Below are 14,026 nucleotides of genomic sequence, written 5' to 3' on the forward strand. Positions count from 1 at the left end.
TGCAGAACGGCTTCATAATCGCTAAACCCTACCCTATGGGAAACAGCTTCATCACCTAGGGCATGGTACTCACGTGTGGTTCCTTTCGACTTTCATCTTACGGTCTCCACATGTTTCCAAAGTGACCTGGGTCAGCACCTTTTCCCCACCCTCCTCAGTGAGTTTGTTTCATACATGTATAATCCACTTAGATTCTTTTGTAACATTCTGTATTTCATCCTGGGATCTCCCAATTTCCAAAGTGATTTTTTAAAATTTTGCGTGTTAAGTTATACACTCTGGTGCAAAGTTCTATGTATTTTGACAAATGCATAGTGTCAGTTACACCTGCCACTGCGGTATCATACAGAATTGTTTCACTGTCCTAACTGTCCCCAGTGGTGCCCTATTCAGCCCTCTTCCCACTGTGAGCCCCCATTTACCATCACTGAAGCTTCTCCTTTTCCAGAATGTCATGCAAATGGAATAATATTGTATGTAGCTTTTTTAGAGGCTACTTTCACTGAGAAATATGCATTTAAGTTTCTTCAATGTCTTTTTGTGTCTTAATTCCTTTTCATTGTTGAATACTATCTCATGGTATAGATGTGCCACTGTTTATTTATTCATTCACTTATTGAAAGACATCTTGGTTTCTTCCAAGTGTTGACAGTTACAAATAATGGCGCTATACACACGTATTGTGCAGTTTTGGTGTGGACGTAAGTTTTGAAACCAGTCAGGTAAACACTTAACCCCATGATTGCTGGATTGTATAGTAAAACAACGTTCATCTTTGTAAATTGCCAAAACATCTTCCAAAGTGTCTATGTTATTTCACATTGTCACCAGCAATGAATGAGAGATCTCACTGCTCTGCACCCTTGCCAGTGGTTGCTATTCTCATTTTTTTAACTTTAGCCATTCTAATAGGTATGTAGTACCTTTCATTGTTTTGCATTGTGTTTTGTTTTTAATCAGAAGAAGAACCTGGGGGGATGGATAGCATTGTACGAATCATACTCCCTCCCCCAGCCACACTGGTGTGTGCACAGACTGGAGTGCTAAGGTGGGGAAAAGAGGGGGTGGATTGAGCTGAGTTTCCCACTTGAGATGGCCAGATTTAGAGGTGACCATTGATCATTCATTCAATCTTTTAAAAAAAATTTCTGTTTTACCTTTGTGTATTTCTTCACTACTCCACTATTTCTTTCAGTCTGACAAAAAGTTTTTGAGCATCTCCTCTGTGCCTAGCACTGCGTGGTTTTTCAGGGACACAAGGATAGATGACGTCCACTTACAGCCTAACAGGAGATATAGAGACACAAGCACTTCCAATTCTGTGTGATTGGCAGTGCTGCTCTTTGGCGGTATGGGGAACGGTGACAGACAGAATGGAGGGTGAATTTATTTTCTGCAATAAGTTACTTTAATCCTTGCTACTCAAAGTGTGGCCAGTGGACCAGCAGAACCAGCATCACCTGGGAGCTTAGGAGAAATGCAGAATCTCAGGCCCCACTCTAGACCTATCAAATCATTTCAAGAAGGTTCTCAGGTGATTTACAAGCACATTAAAGACTGAGACACAATAACAAACTAAATTGGCCAGAGTCCCATCATTTGTAAAATGGAAGCCCCCATGTTCCCTGGCCCCACAGTCACATCACTCACAGAACAACACACCCATTACAAACTTGGGACTCAGTTTCCCACGACAGAGTTGAAACACAATGCTAATTCCATTTTCAGTATTTCCGTGAGCCCTGGACTGAGATGGTCTGAGAGAGAGGCCCCTTAGGGGACCCCATCACCCATTTTTTTCAGATAGGGAAACCGAAGCTCAGAGAGCAGGAGCCTCTTGCTCAAGACCCCAGACTGGGCAAGTCGCAAGGCTGGGCCTGCACGAGGGCAGCTTCCTGATTCCTACACGGGGCCGTCCTCAGCTTCCTGATTCCTACATGGGGCAGTCCTCCCATCCTGGTATTCATCAGCCACCCAAGCTTCCCCACTCCATCTCTGTCACTGCTGAAAATGGACTGATGTGTTTCCCTGGGAAGAGAGGTGCTGGAAAGCCACTGAATTCTGCCAGGCCTGTGTTCAGACCCTGGGCACTCCCCCTGGAGCTGAGCCTCCTTCAGCTGCAGGATCTTTCAGTCCCAGAGCTCATTTTGAAGTTGTTCTCAGAGAGGCTGGAAATCAGTGCAATCATATTGGAAGGTTAAAGAAAATGCTATTTGGGAGATTTCTTCTCTCTCATCATCTACCCTCCCCTAAGGGACAGATCCCACCCCACACTCACCCCGCACGCCCCACCAGAGCTAATGCGTTTGTCATATGATGGGGAGAGGGCTTAGGGAAATCTGATTTTACCGTCCTCCCCCACCCCACCCCAACCCCTTCATTTCCCCTCAGGAAGGCTCAGCTTGGCCATCTCCAGCCAGAAGTCCCCTGCTACACCCACTTAACACCGCCTCCACCCTTCAGTCTCGACGTGTCTTCCTTTGGCAGAAGCCAGCTCTGTTCTGGCCACTTTCTTTTATAGGAAATTCTTTCCCCCTCTCGTTTTGTCCTCATCGCGAGCCCCCGGCACATGGCATGTCTCCCAGCATCCCGTCCTCTCTTCACTGCACCACCTCCACAGTGCAGTCACGGCACGTGCAGCTCAGAGCGACCTCCCTCCTGGCCCCTGCCCAGGACGCTGACAGGCGGAGGGCACTCAGGATCCCAGGATTAACTGTGCTCTCTCATTCCACAGACAACCAATGCAAGGGTCAGGGAGGCAAAGAGACTCACAGACCCACATCACATCATGCCGAGACCCACGGCTCTGTGGAGACAAGCTGGAATTGTCTAGACCAGATGTTCTATCATCAGATTATCTACCTATCCATCCATCTCATCTCCTGCAGAGGAAGACCCAGAGGGGAGCAGGCAGCAATGCTTGGTCAGTCCTTGTGGGGTTCAAAGGTCCATGAACCCATGGATGACGGGCCCCCTGGAATCTTGAGGAAGGAAAGCTTTCTTCATGTGTCTGTCCATCCCACAAGCCTTTAGTACCCTCACTGTCTTCAAGGTCAAATGACAAAATGTCCTTCTCCTGGAAGCCACTAGAATTGCAGGTCCCCACTCTGCACGAGGGGGCCAGAAGAAAGAGAAGCCTCAGTTTCCCTGTCTGGACAATGATGAGCTTGCAGAAAGTGACTCTGAGGAAAGGCCTTTGAAGCCACTGCGGAGGACCTGGTAAAAATGAAGGTGTCTATTTCCCCGCCACTCTCGTCAGTTCTGGTTTAGTAGATTCAGAATGGGATCCACTCCTGTTATTTCTGCTGAAAGTTCCAGGGGGGTCAAGACCCAGCACATTTGAAAACCCCTGTGACTGGCCATTTTTGACATTAAGAGAATCTGCAAGGGACAGTGAGCTATTGTGAAGCTCAGGGCTCGTAAAACCGCATCTCCGCTCCCCAGGTGGGCCGGGACCTGGGGCGCTGTGTGGCCCCAGCTGCTGCCATTAATTAGCACCCCCCTCTCTCCAGAAACCAGAGCTGGGTTCTGCTTCCAAGCAGCTCTAGCTCCCTGCTTCTGAAGCAAATACACGCAAAGTTAAGTGCTTCAGGGAATGTCCATTGCCCAAATCCAATTTTAATACCACTGTGCTGCTAAAAGCACTTGCAACTGAGAATTAGCTAATGTGCGAACGACATTTAGAAAAATCTTTACAGAAAAGTGAAAGCGCCTGGACTTAGGAAGCCACTTAGTTTGCATATCCTTTCCTTCCTTCTCTCCTTTTTAAAAATTCCTTTTCTCCTTTTTCCTCCCCTCCCCTCTGCTCCCCTTTCCTCTCATTTCTTGCTTTCACTTGCATATCCAGGGAACATTTTAATTTTGGAAGGAAATGCTATGTAAGCCAAAGTTCTATGATGTGTGAGAGTATGGAGTGTGGGAAGGGAGGATTAGAGGGAGGTATCTCAACACCTGTCAAGGCAAGGAAGAAGCTTTGAGGAAGCTTCTGGAAGACAAACAAGCACAGATGCAGCCCTCCGGGAAGCAGCCCATGTTGTACCAGGATGTTGAGGGCTGCAGGGACTCACCAGACACTCAGGGCCAAGGTGCCCTCATCCCAGCAAAGGCCTCAGGTAGAGGTGGGAATAGGGTCTGGTTGGTGCCCCCTAAACCAGTTCAATCAAGAGTTGCTGCACCACCCAAGCCCCTCACTCTTGGCTGAAACTTTTGAAACATGTGAATGGTAAATTTTAATCTGAGTGTTTTCATCGCCCGGGAGAGTCAGAAGTATAGAAGTAAACATGAAAGACAAATTCTCAAATAAGTAGAAGTAGCTTATGTTCCTGCAACTGAAATAGTCATTGATGGATTAATCAAAAGGCTGCACTACAGAGGAGCGTTAGTTTGAGGTGGTGTCAGGCAGTGTGTTTTATAAAGAGAGAGGGGAGTGTTGGTTCACGCGGGAAGTTGGTCAAGCAGAAGTGAGTTAAACAAGCAGCTATTCCACGTGAGAATTCCCACACGACAGCTCTCCTAGCCTGTTTCCCACACAACAGCTCTCCTAGCCTGTGGCTGCCTTCTCCAGGGAAACTCCCAGGAAGCTGGGAGCCCGAGGGCCACTGTCTAATAGACCTGCCCCCTTCTGCTCCTGGGTTGAGCTGAGTGCCTCCCAGGATCAGCTGTGCTTGTTATTGTAATTAAACAGTTTACAAAAACTGATGAAATAAGAGTGCCAAAAGAAAAAAAGGCGTTTCCACAAAAACTAAGTTTAGCTCTTTGGATAGGCTCTTTCCACAAGGGGAAGTCACTAAAAATACTTACAATTGAATTAGATGTGGGTGGAGGAGTCTCAAACATTGGAAAGAATTGCATGCATCTAAAAATACCTGCACTTTCTTAAGTTCTCACTTATTTTAAAGAAACCAAAACTGGAAATTATAGATAATATGTTTGGGGGGTGGGGTTTATGTAAAAAAAGAAGACTGGAAATTCCAAACAAAGGGCTCATTCTCAGAGAAAAGCTCTTGGCTCTCCATAAAACTACTGGTGAATGAATGACAGAGGGTTTGAGTTAAAATAAAATGCATAATTATTTTATGACAAAGAGAATCATAAAAATCATGATGGGTCATATATGGCTCATAAAGGGGTTTAAATTGTCCTGCAGCAATAAGAAGCCACTGAAGTGAGGTGAGGGGTTTGGCGTCTGGGACAGATCACTCTGACTGTGTACTGGGGATGCACTGCAGGGGCTGGAGCTGGGGATCAGAAGCAAAGAGATCAGTAAAGAGACACTAGAATCTGGGTGAGTGTCAGGAGTCCTGAATCAGGACAATGGAGACGGAAAGAAGGGACAGAAGAGAGAGATCATTGGGAGGTACAACTAGTAGGCTGAGATGACTGGACCTGGGGGGCATGGCACGGGTGACCACATGGGATAGAGATGCCTGAATTAGTTCATGGTAGGTTCAGCTGCAAGGGACAAAGACCAAACACAAGTGGGATCTAAACAAGACAGGAGTTGGCACATGCCATGTATTCTGTCTCCAATAAGCTTCCCTTCTCATCTGCCTTCTCAGGACCTTTCAGATCCACATGGAAGTGCCCAATCCTTGAAGCCCCACCCCCAAACAGAATTGATCCCCCCAAATGGAGCTGTACCCCCACTCTGTCTAAAGCTCTTTACATGTTAGCACTGAGCTTATTACCTTGAATATTAGAGTTATTTGTTTGCTAATCTCTCTCCTACTAAATAGGGATGTCTTTGGTGCCAGAAGAACCTCTTCTTCAACTTCTGGCCTTTAATTTATAACCCAGGGTCAAGCCCATTCTGATACTGCAACCACTTGTGTCATGAACTCATCTGCAGCATCATCTTCCAAATGATTACTTGAATGACATTTGTTTATCCATCTGTCCTATACATTGCCATAGTCTCTGCTGAGAGTAATTGTTTTATCAAAAATTTATTAGTTTTATGTTACTTACCTCCAGAAAGAATATGATGTAATGCTTATAAAACACAGATAATAATAAAACTTTTAACTATACAGAAACAATTTAATGAGATTAAAAGAAAGTAAATTTATCATAATCTAAGATTGTTGTAATTTAACATTGAATTTCTTCCTGAGATTCCTGACTCCCCAATGTTAAAGAGGAAATGACTTAAGCTATATACAGCATTTTTCAAAATTATGTTTTACTCCAATAGGATATCAACAGGCTATAGCATGGGGCAGAAGATGAGAAGAAAGTACCTGGGAGTCCTACTTCCCAATTAATGTAAAGAGCTAAAGAAGTTTTTCTTTAATTAGAAAATTTCCTGAGGCTTGGGTGGGGCAAGGAAGCATCCTGAATCTCTCCGTGTGGGTTATTGGGACCAATAAGTCTCCCAGAATGGTGTTCTACAGAACCCCAGCTTGGGGAATCTTGGTTTAATGCAGGCAGGAATGCTACAGTGTCAGGGGAGGCAAATTTATTTTGGGAAGTAAAATCTTTTTTTTTTTTCCACTTCAAGTGTCTTTTCAGACCACAGTGGATTGAAACTAGACATCAACAGCAAGTGAAATTCTAGATACTATACAAAACACATGGGAATTAAACAGCATGCTCCTGAAAGATCTATGGGTCCAAGAAGAAATTATATAGGAAATCAAAAAATTTCTTGAAAATAATGAAAAGAAAGACACATCATATCAAAACCTGTGGGATGCTGTAAAAGCAGTACTAAGAGGGAAATTTATCACAAGAAACAGATCAAAAGAACAGAAAGATTTCAAATAAACTACCTAATTCTTCTAGTTCCTCAAAGAACTAGAAGAAAAAGAATAATCAAATCTAAAAATTAGTAGATGGAAAGAAATAATTAAGATCAGAGCAGTACTAAATGAAATAGAGACCCCCCAAATGATAGAAAAGATCAATGAAACAAAAAGCTGTTTTTTTGAGAAGATGAACCACATAGACAAACCATTAGTTAGGCTAACTAAAAAAAGAAGAGAGAAGATTCAAATAACAAAAATCATAAATTAAAAAGGAGATATTACAACCAATATCACAGAAATACAAAGAATCATTAGAGATTATTGTAAACAACTATACACCAACAAATTTGAAAACCGGGAGGAAATGGATAATTTTTGGACACATACAAACTACCAAGACTGAACCAAGAAGACACAGAAAATCTGGAGACCAATAACAAATAATGAGATTGAAGCAGTAATCTGCAGTCTCCCAACAAAGAAAAGCCCAGGACTGCATGCTTTTAATGCTGAATTCTACCAAGTCTTTAAAGAGGAATTAACACTAATTCTCCTGAAACTATTCCAAAAAATCGAAACAGAGGCCATTCTCCCAAATTCACTCTATGAGGCCAGCATCGCTTTGATACCCAAACCAGACAAAGATATAACCAAAAAAGAAAACTACAGGCCAATATCTGTGATGAACGTAGATGAGAAAATCCTCAACAAAATATTATCAAACAGAATACAACAACACATGAAAAAAAATTTATACCATGATCAAGTGGGATTCAACTCTGGGAGACAAGGATGGCTCAACATTTGCAAGTCAATAAATGTGATACACCACCACAACAAAATCAAAGGCAAAAACCATATGACTATCTCAATGACACAGAAAAAGCATTTAACAAAATTCAACATCACTTCACGATAAAGACTGTCAGCAAATTAGATATACAAGGAAAATATCTCAATACAATGAAAGCCAAATATGACAAACTCACCACCAATATCATCCTGAATGGGAAAAAGCATAAAGCCTTTCTCTTTAGAACAGGAACAGGACAAGGATACCCACTCTTACCACTCCTATTTAACATAGTACTGGAAGTACTAGCCAGAGTAATCAGGCAAGAGAAAGAAATAAAGGGCATCCAAATTGGAAAAGACAAAGTTAAACTGTCCCTGTTTGTAGATGACATGATCCTATATATAGAAAACATAAAAACTCTACCAAAAAACTCTTAGAGCTAATAAATGATTTTAATAAAATTGTAGGATACAAAATCAACACACAAAAATCTTAATACTAGCATTTTAATACTCCAATAACAAACCAGCAGAAAAAGAAATCAAGAAACAAATCCATTTACAGTAGTCATGAAAAAATAAAATACCAAGGAATCAGTGTAACCAAGGAGGTGAATCATCTCTACAAGAAGAACTACAAATCACTGCTGAAAGAAATTAAAGAGGACACAAAAAGTGGAAAGACATTCCATGCTCTTAGAATGGAAGCATTAGCATTGTGAAAGTGTCCATACTAACCAAAGCAATCTACAGATTCAATGCAATCTCCATAAAAATATCAGTGACATTCTTCACAGAAATAGAATAAAAACAATCCTAACATTCATATGGAACAAGACCTTAAATAGCCAAAGTAATCCTGAGCAAAAATAAATAAATATAAAAATAAAGCCAGATGAATTATACTCCCTGACTTCAAATTATACTACAAAGCTATAGTAACCAAGACAGCATGGTATTGGCATAAAAACACTCAGACCAATGGAACAAAATAGAGAACCCAGAAATCAACCCACAAACTTACAACCAACTGATCTTTAACAAAGGCACCAAGAACGTACACTGGGGAAAACACTGCCTCTCCAATATATGGTGCTAGGAAAACTGGACATCCATAAGCAAAAGAAGATAACTAGATCTGTACCTCTTGCCATGTACCAAAATCAACTCCAAATGGATTAAAGTCTTAAATATAAGACCTGAAACTATAAAATTCCTAAAATAAGACATATGAGAAACACTTCAAGAAGTAGGACTGGGCAAAGATTTTATGAATAAACCCCAAGAGCACAGGCAACAAAATAAAAAATAAATGGAATTATTTCAAACTAAAAAGCTTCTGCACAGCAAAAAAATGGAAGTAAAATCAGCAAGAGCTTTTGCACATGAATCTTTATACAAAGTACATAGCCTACAGGTAGTATTGTGGGAGTTGGAAGGAAGGATCTCAAAGATGGCTGTTGTCTAATTGCTACCTGCCTTCAAGCAGGTAAATTGTTGTTGATGTATTGGTGGAAATTTTTTCCTTCCACTCTGCTCATTTATTTATTTATTTATTTTCCATTTTATTTTAAGGGATAATTTACATGCAGTAAAATTTCCCTCTTATAGTATTGATTTCTGCCAATTTTGACCAACACATGCAGGTGTGTAAACATATCACAAACAAGACTGTTCTGACAATCGGAACTGTCAATCCCCCAAATTCTCTTACGTCCCTTTGTGGCCAACCCTTACTCTCACCCCTTGCCTCTGACGAGCACTGATCTGTTTTCTGTCCCTATAGTTTTTGCCTTTCTGGAATATCATATAAATGGCGTCATGCAGTAGGCAGCCTCCACAGTCTGCCTCCTTTCCTTCCCCTAATGCCTATGAGATTCATCCATGTTGTTGTGTGAACTGGTGCTTCATTGCTTTTATTGCTGAGTAGTATCTCCATTGCATGGAGGTATCGTATCCATTGTTTCCATTCACTAGTTGAAGGACACGTGGATTGTTTTCAGTTTGGGTGACTACTAAGGAAATTCCTGTAAACATCACTGTATATATTTTTGTGTGAACATAAGCTTTTAAATCACTTAGGTAAATACATGGGTGTGGGAATACACTTACCATATATACAAGTATGGTAAGCGTGTTTAACCTTGTATGAAATGTCTATACTGTTTTCCCAGGCATTAGGCTTTTGTTTCATAGGCAAATTGGGGGAGAAGTGTGTGGGTGAAACTTTCTGCCCATCCCTTAACAGCTGCTGTTACCTCCCCCAGGCAGGCACCACGGGGGGCTTTCGAGGGTCCCTTGAGCTCAACCTTTTGTGCGAGCACTGGGCTTAGTCCAGTCTGTGAAGAGGACCCCGTGTGGGTGTGAATTCCCCCGTGTCTGTGGCCCCAGGGCTTCTATAGTCTCTCATTTGCAATTTGTTAAAATTTTAATGAATTCTTCTTTCTGGTGTCCACTGGCATCTGCCCCAGCTACATGAGTCTGTACTTGAACATGCCAATCTTTCCTTAGACTTCTGGTTGATTGGTTGCCCTGTGACCTTGGCTCAGGAAAAGGTGAATTTGCAGGCTGATTTCGTTGTTGTTGTTACAGAGTGAGAAGGACGCTCTTTCCAGCTCACTTCCTCCTATTGGAAGCCAGGAGTCCTGTGGGTGAAATTTTAAGCAAATGGACTTGAACCCTGGATTATCACAGAGTGAAAGATTATCATCCTCTATCTCAGGGTATTTAGAAAAGGACAGGTAAGAGCTGCTGGAAGAAGACTTTGTCATTCAGTCTTTCCCTCAGTCTTTGTTGGACTCTGCTTTGCGCCAGCAGCTGAGTTAAGTGCTGGAGATGGAATAGTGATTTAGTGAGGTTGCTTGTTCCCAAGGATCTTACAATCTAGTGTGGAGACAAACCCACAGGCGCTTGTCGAACGAGGTGCTAAAAGCCCAGGAAGGTTGCACAGGGTGCTGTGGGGAAGATAGTGCAGTCTGGGTGGGAGGTGGGGGACAGCGTCCCAGAGGAAGAAACACCTGCGGCCCAAGTGAACTGGCTGGGGCGAGTGGTTTTGGGTGTGCGGGTGGGTAGAGCATTGGCATGGGGAGCCAGGAGGTTGGAGAGAGATGAGCCAGGTGTGCTAAGCAGACAGATTCACAAAGGGATCAAAAGTCTTGTGTCTGGAGCTAGCTGGCCAGCTAGCTTGAGTCCTGGCCCTGTCACTTAGCTTCTGGCTGATATCAGACAAGTTATGTAACTCCTCTGCTCCTCCGTTTTCTCATCTGTGACATAATGATGTGGCAGTGCCTACCTCACACATCCATGAGAGGTTGGATGTGTTGCAATGTGGAAGGCTCTGAGCAGGGCCTATTCTCAGCGAGGGTCCTGCAAGGACTAGTTGTGGTTAAGTAAGGAGCAGACAGGGAGTCCTGAGAGCCACCACAGTGATTCCAGACAAGCTCTTGAAGGAAGCTGGTGGAAGGTTTTAAAGCAGGAGAGTGGAATGCTTAGATTTGTTACGACAGATAACTCTGACTGCAGAAAGTGTGGGCCATTGACATAGAAGGAAATCAGACATGAGAGAAGGAAATCAGACACGAGAGAAGGAAATCAGAGATTTGAGTGGCTGAGATGATGGGGGCCTGGATCAAGGTCGTGGTAGATTGTCTTAGTCCGTTGGTGCTGCTGTAACCAAATACCTGGGACCGGGTAATTTATAAAGAACAGAAACGTGTTTCTCACAGTTTGGGAGGCTGGGAAGTTCCAGATCAAGGTGCCAGCAGATTTGATGTCCTTTGAGGGCTGCTGTCTGCTTCCAAGATGGTGCCTTGTTGCTGCATCCGCCAGAGGGGACGAACGCTGTGTCCTCATGTGGTAGAAGGGACAGAAAGTCAAGAGGGCCTAGCTAGTTTCCTTCAGCCCTTTTGGTCTTTAATCCCATTCCTGAAGTCTCTGCCCTCATGACTTAACCAACTCCTAAAGGCCCCACCTGTCAATATTATCACATTAGCAATTAAGTTTCAATGTATAAATTTGGGGTCATATTCAGACCATAGCTTTGGGGCTAGAGAGAGAAGTGACTTAATGAAGAGTTAAAAGAAGCTCAGTGAGGTCCCAGCTAGATCTGCAAAGGTCTCCGCTGATATGTGCCTTGATGACTCACCCATGTGGGGAAGTCAATCCTTGCACCAACAGGTACTTCTTGAACACGTGTTCTATGTGAGGCTGGGAGCATGTGAAATTTAGAAGACATGATTCCTGTTGATGAGAATCAAGAGCATTTCCACACCTTCTTGTAGCTGTTCAGCATCCTCAGTAGATGGAAAGTTGGGCTCCATCACTGGCCCCTGCCCCTTCGTGTTCCATTTCAGGTCAACCACCAAGTGTCTGTTCTATCTTTTAGATGTCCCCCAATTCATTCACTTCTCTCTCTAGCCCCGAAGCTATGGTTTGAATATGCCCCCAAATTCATATATGGAAACTTAGTTGCTAATGTGATAATATTGACAGATGTGGCCTTTAGGTGTTGGTTAAATCATGAGGGCAGAGCCTTCAGGAATGGGATTAAAGACTAAAAGGGCGGAAGGAAACTAGCTAGGCCCTCTTGACTTTCCGTCCCTTCCACCATGTGAGGACATGTGGTACACGCAATAAAGGGATCCAAGAAAGTACAAAATCATAATGAACCACTTCTCCAAGAAATAGCCAATACTTTGTAATAAAAATGCAACGATGTTCTGCAGCTTGACTCTCAGCCATGACTATAAGGCAACCTCCTGTTTCATGCTGTGGAAAAGATTTTCTCTGCTGGGGAAACTGACAAGAACATCATATCTTTGAAGTCTGATGAAGAGGATATCATATTTCACTCTCCCCTTGAACTTTGTCGAAGAGGCTCCTGAGGCACAAAAGACCTTTTCTCTCCCTCTCTCCGTCTCCAACACCCATTGTTCCCAGCCTGCTATTCTCTCCAGCCAAATATTTCAGCTGTAAAATTGGCATGATTTCATGGTCAAAGAGGGTCCATTTTCTCTCCCGTGAAAAGACACATACTCATTCACTTTATAAGAGGTGATTACAATACTTTGTCCTTCAAAAGAACTTTTTGGCATATAGTAGCACCAGGAAGCAAATTCCTAAACAACCCTCTTTGAAATGCACTGTACATGGAGAAGTATCAGGTGCAGCTTTTTCCAATAAGACATTTATTCTGTATGTTTCTTGTGTTCAGCCAGGAACAGTTATGAGTAAGAGGAGAGAGAGAGAGAGAGACCACCTGAATTGAAAAGATGATTTTTTGTGTTCTGCCCAGGTTTCTCACTTCAAGTGCCCAGGGCCCCTGACAGCTTGTTTGTGGGGGGCATGGAGGGGCTTACTTGTGTCAGGTACCTGCCAATGCTAGAGGGACACAGGTATGATAGGCTGCAGGGCTCTGTCAAGGAGTCCCTGGAATGCTGGGAGGGGGGACCAGACATGACTACATGCCCAAGGTGGAAGGAATAAAATGTGACCTGCCTGGAGGAGACTGGGGAAGAGGGGATACGTGGTCAACTGGGGATGTCAGGGAGGAGCAAAGCCACTTACAGTACGAGCACTAATGAAATGCAGAGATTGACTGAAGAGCTTCTCAAACAATTTCTCATTCAATCCTGATCTCATCTCTGCAAAACGATGTCATGACCAAGCTTTACAGATGAGGAAGAGGAGGTTCAGAGAGGTTAAGCAACATGCCCAAGTCAAGAGTCAAACTCAGGTTTGTCTTTTCCAACATTGCTATGGGGGTAGGCAAAATAATATCCTCTCAAAGATGTCCAAATCCTATTCCCTGTAATTTTTGCATATGTTAGGTTGCATGGGAATTAAGGTTGTGGGTAAGATTAAGGTTTCTAATCAGCAGACTCTGAGATGGCGAGATTATCCTGATTAGCCAAGTGGGCCCAGTGGAATCACAAGGGTCCTTATAAATGGAAGAGGAGGCAGAAGAGCAAGAACCTGAGAGACGGCAACTTGAGAAAGGCTGGAACTGCCAGTGCTGGCTTTGAAGAGAGAGGAAGGGGCCGTGAATGAGGGATGTAGGCATCTCTAGAAACTGGAAGAGGCAGGGAAACAGATTCTCCCCTAGAGCCTCTGCAAGGAGCCAGACCTGCTGACATCTTGATTTTAGCTCATTGAGGGATGTGTTGGACTTATTGCCTCCAGAACTGTAAGAAAATAAATTTGTTCTCTTTGAGCCACTAAATTTGTGGTCATTTTTTTTATAGCATCAATAGAAAACTAGTACACTGTACAACACTTTAAACTGGATTTCTAAGTTGAATAGCATTTCAACAGACACCTCACACCTGGGGAGCCACATAAGCTAAAGAATTCAGAGGCAGGTGACTTAGTCCACCTGATTCAAGTCCCAGCTCCACTCTACTAGCTGTTTTGCCTTGGACACGTTATTTAAATTTTATAATTTAAATTACATTAAATTATTATCTATGTAAAACAGAGATAATAAA

This window comes from Cynocephalus volans, chromosome 7, assembly GCF_027409185.1.
Source record: "Cynocephalus volans isolate mCynVol1 chromosome 7, mCynVol1.pri, whole genome shotgun sequence".
NCBI lineage: Eukaryota > Metazoa > Chordata > Mammalia > Dermoptera > Cynocephalidae > Cynocephalus > Cynocephalus volans.